Below are 5433 nucleotides of genomic sequence, written 5' to 3' on the forward strand. Positions count from 1 at the left end.
CTGGGGCCTCAGTCCCTCCTGGGCTGTGGGTCTGAAGGCTCCTGATATCAGGTATTGCATTGTAAGGTCCCACTGCAAAGTCACATCTAAACAAAGCAGAAGCACTATCAGATGCTTTTTATTGCAGTGGACTACAGAGCAGGAGATTATAAATCCCGTAGGATCATGCACAGATTGCTTAGCGGGACAGATTCACTCTATAAGCACAAATACTTTGAAGATAACAAAGGAAAGCAGAGGCTGACTAAACTCATGTTTACGTAGTATTCTCTCCAGACCCACTGCGGTGTGGAAATTCCCTTGCAATGTCTGTGTAGGAAAGTCTCTCTAGCTTTGTGTACATAGCATTACTCTACCTTTTGGGATATGTTCAGGGAGCTTACAGCTGGAATTAATTTAGTTGACATTTTGCAGTACAGTGTGGAGTTTAATCCTCATTTGATGCATTGCACTCTGATTTCTGCTGCTGCCTGGGGAGTTGCAACTGTGCAAATATTACTATTTCTCCTGGGACAATCCCATGGGAAAGGTGTCCTCTCTGTGTTTGCAGCACCCAGGGGAGTTGCTGGGGATGCTGGGTGCCACCAGCCACTCTCAATGAAAGAGCTTGCCCGTGTTTTCCTGGCCATCCTTGCATCCAATGGGGGACCCCAACCCAAGTGCCATGGTCATGGAAATGATGAATTCAGCTTGATTTTTAATGGGGAATGATGGGAGAGCTCAGAGTAAGGAAAACAAGGTTTTGATGGAGAAGCAGGCAACTGTGATGGGAATACCCACATGTGTTCGGAAAGCTCAGCTCACCAGTTCCACTGATCTCAGGGCAGTGACCCGGGATGGGGACAGCAGGAGGTCCTGCTGTGACCTCCCATGGACACATCCAGCCCAGCTGTGGCTGAGAGTGGAGGAGTGGGCAGCTGAGAGACGAGCCATGACAGCAAGAGCCAAAGAAAAATGGAGGTAATGGCACCAGGGAGGCAATTCCACTGTTATTAACATGAACACAGTCATCACTCTGCCTTTGTCTCCCAGTGAATCAGAGGAAATTGCCTCCACGAGCCCTTCGCCTTCCAGCTACTTCAGCTGTGTTTTGTTTCTCTAAGATTCAAATATTCTGATGAGATTTCAGCATATTATTATGAGAACAGAAGAACTATAGAGAAAGTGAAGTTTCACAGAGGAAATAGCCAATAAATGTTGCTTTGATTTCACTTGCTTTTTATGGCAAGCTCTGATGTCAGGGACAGATATGGCATTGGAGAAGACGTGTCGCTGTGCTGCAGATGTCTTTGAATACTTACTGGGCAATCTCCTGCAATATTATAATGGGCAGCTCACCATTGTCTATCAGATTTTTAAGCCTGTCATTTCATATGGCTGATTTTTCTGTTTAATACTTGTACCCATGATCTATGAGCTTACAAAAGCAAGAGCACTCTTCTCTCTGTGGCAGCCCTATCTGGCCAGATTAGCAAAACGATTATTCACTTTTTACTAAAAAGATTGGGCTTTGTAACAAAAATACATGTCAGGTCAAGTGAAAAATGTGATGGTTTGATATCAAAATCCTGGAATGGTTCGTGATGGGGAAGGGAAGGCAAACTTCCAAAGCAGAAATCTTTAATTTTGGCACTTTCAAAATATGGCACTTCATCTCTCTAATTTGCCATGGGCTTTTTGTTTTGAACATTTCTTTTGATGAAAGCAAGCATGCAAACAAAAAAAATCCCACCCTATTTAGAATTCAATAAAAAGCTTCATTTGATCCTCTTCAGTTTCCTGGAAAAGTTCAACATGAACATTCAAGTACTGTGTTTATTCAAATTGTGGGAAACTGCAAATCTGTTAGTTGTGCAGCTTTGATGTGCCAAGTGCAAGGAGAGGGTCCTCTAAAAGTCACTGTGGTTCATATTACTCAGTAGGACTATCCTGATGAGCATCAAAGCTCAGCCTGACAGGTACAACACGAACACAGAGCCAGAGGCTGTCAGTCCTGAAGGCTTTATCCTCCTCAGATGCAATTCCCATTAGGTCAGCTATATGGTTTTGTGTGGAGCAGGAGAAGGAGAACGGGAAAGTCCATTTGAAAATACTTTCCACCACTTGGTGTATAAGCTGATGTTTCTCTTCTGTTTTAGGTGGGAAGTCGGGAAAAGAAGCATGACAAGGCAACACAGAAAAGATCTACATTAAGGATGAGATCCTGCCGCTAAGCATTGCTGCAGTGTGGAGCCAGGCAGGTGAGCTAAGCCTGTGTGTCCATGGCTCCTGCACTTCTCCTGGGTTTGAAAAGTACTCTTTTCAATTGTGTTTTTATTAGTTCAAATTCCCCATTTTCGAGGTTGCAAGAGAAAATTTTTAGAAAACCTTGTTAAGAGCACACAATAAAATACCTTTTAAAACATTCGTGAAGCAGGAAGAGTTCAAGTATGGCAGCCAGTTTTAAGAAGTGACTGTGCATGGGGACATACCTAGGAGAAACATGGCACCTGACCAAAGATGGAGAAAAGCACCAAACATGGACACAGGGCCAGAACAGCCCCTGCCGTGCAGATATTGTGAATATGGGACTGGCTTGCCCCAGAGTAGTCTCTGAACTTTGCAATCCAAGGCAAATGCCAATTATAGGGAGTGAGAGCAGGGCAAGAAGGAGACACTGGGCTGGAGGAAGCAGCAACCAAAACGGCCAAGTGAGACTGCACTTCCAAACCATGGGTGGAGGGGTATGACTATTACCCTCTGCTTGGCACTGGTGAGGCACATCTGGAGTGCTCTGTCCAGTTTGGGGCTTCCCCGTACAAGAGACACGGATATACAGGAGCAAAGGGTCAACATGACATGTAAAGTCTGGAGCTTATCTGCATAAAAGGAGGCTGAGAGAGCTGGGACTGTTCAGTCTGGAGGAAAAAAGGCTCAAGGACAGCTCATTGCTGCCTGTAGATGACAAATGGGAGGGTCAAGAGAAGATAGTCAGATCCTTCTCAAAGCTGTGCAGCTGTAAAAGGGTCAATGGACACATGTTGGACACAAATGAGAAAACCCAATTAAATATTGCCAAAAAAAAAAATCAGTATCAGGGTGGTTAAATACTTGGGCCAAAAAGGCTGTAGGATCTCAGTCTTTGGAGATATTTAAAATTTGACTGGGCAAGAGCCCAAGGCCCCTGATCTAGATGACTTGCTTTGAGGAGGGGCCTAGATGCTTTAAAATCAGGTGTAGACAGCTAGCCCAGACTAAACAGTAGTAAAAGAGAAACATTTGGGGTTTCTCTGGGACAATGGTATTGGTTTTTGCAAGTCCTGGATCAGAAGAAAGGTTTCAGAGAACTGAAAAAAATTATCCTGAGAAAAGGATAAAGAAAGAATTAAATATAGTCCTTAAAGTTAATCAATATAGAACTAGGGAATACGGCTTTTGCCAGACCTGCTCAGTGATTTCTTTTCGTAAGATTTATAAATTAGATTGACAAAGATAAAAATACTGATACCCTATATATGTGTTTCTCTATAGTACTTGAGTTGGTTTTGCCAGGCATTTGTATTGAGAAACTGAAGTAGATCAGCTTTGTGGATTAAAACTCACTAACCACCAGGTCTCAGACCTATGATCTTTAGAACCCAACAAGTTGTAGTGGATGACCACTACTCAAGTACCACAGAAACAGTGCCAGCTGGGACCTTGCCTGCTCAGTATCTACACCATGGATAGTGCTGTGCCACTCCTCCTTGGCGTTTGCCTACTCTGTTCTCAGTAATTGTCCCACCAGAGAAGTCCAGCTGAGAGGCAATGAGCATGTCCCACTGAGAGGTCTTCACAGACTGGCTGGGGTTGTAAGGGACCTCTGGAGATCACCTACTCCAACCCACCTGCTAAAGCAAGTTCACCAAAGCAGATCACACAAGAATGTGTCCAGGTGGGTTTTGAATGTCTCCAGAGAAGGAGACTCCACAACCTCTCTGGGCAGCCTGTTCCAGTGCTCTGACACACTCAAAGTAAAGATGTTTCTCCTCATATTCAGATGGAACCTCCTGTGCTTCAGTCTGTGCCCATTGCCCCTCACCCTATTGTTGGGCACAACTGAAAAGATTCTGGTCCCATCATCTTGACACCCACCCTTGAGATATTTATAAGCATTGATAGAATCCCCTCTCAGCCTTCTCCAGGCTGAATAGACCCAGCTCTCTCAGTCTTTCCTTGTAAGAAAGATGCTCCAGACCCCTCATCATCTTTGTAGCCCTAGGTCCCCTGTGCATCTGCAGTGCCCATGTATGGTTGTGTCCGTGGGCTCCCACAGCTGACAGGGACCACTCTGCCCATGTGGACAGAGAGGACTGTGTAGTCTGGAGATGATCCATGAGTGCACCCAAGCTGACATCCACGGTACTTGAAGGTCTGGGGCCTCCTGCATCAGTAAAACACCTGGAATCAACCATCTCATTTTGCAGTCAATCAGAGCAGAGGAGCATCATGCCCAATAGGAACTGGTAGGGTAAGAGGAGGTTGTGAAGCACTAGTTCTGCCAAACTAACCTTATTATTTTTCCCTCCTTTCTCTTTTGACATTAAACAGACTGAGTGGAGGAAGGGAAGATGCAGATGCAATTAACCAGATATTGCAAACAGGAGGGCGAGTGGCTTTTTATGGCTATTTTATGTTTCAGACACACAACTATACAGAATAATGCAATAACAAAAATCATATGGTATTTACCCTGGTTTTATTCACTGCAAGTCCTTTGAGAGCTGCTTTTGTTTGTCTTTATTTAATTGACATGGTCAGATGGCCATCAGCAGGTCCAGTTAAACAGATTCAATAGATTCCACTGTACATTTTCATTTTTTTCTTCATCAGAGTGCACCATAAATGTCCAAAATCATTTGTTTGAGTACTAGTAATGAATACAAAGTGCACTCTGTTTCAGCCTGCATACGCTAAGTTTCATCTCTACAGCATTTTACAGTCAGAGCAAACTGGGTTAATAATGAAATCGGTGATACAATCTTTACAGCTTTAGTGGGGATGAGGGTACCATTGTGTGTTACTGTGCAAGGTATTTGATTGCTCAGCTTGGGCCTATCTGAGTGCAGATAGGTATTATGCAGGGTTTTTTTAGCTGTCTTAAGCCTTGGCGTTATAGTGTTAGGTTAAACCTGTTTAAGAGAATCCTACGAATGGGACTTGGGCATATCCTTAATATCAGGTATTTGTTTAAGTGCTTTGTTGAATTGGAGCCTAGTAGATCCTCTCAAAAAGAAAGTGATTTTCAGTCTAATAAGGTTATCTTAGTGTGAACATTTTTACTACATCAATCAATATGCCCGTCAGGAGTAAATGACTAATGGGATTTCTCTTTTCTTTCTTTCTTTGTTACCAGAATGATGAATTGACTTTGCCTGTTGCTGAGGATTCTCATCTCTTTAATGCATTGCAGAT

This window comes from Patagioenas fasciata, chromosome 1 (assembly GCF_037038585.1).
Source record: "Patagioenas fasciata isolate bPatFas1 chromosome 1, bPatFas1.hap1, whole genome shotgun sequence".
NCBI classification, from domain to species: domain Eukaryota; kingdom Metazoa; phylum Chordata; class Aves; order Columbiformes; family Columbidae; genus Patagioenas; species Patagioenas fasciata.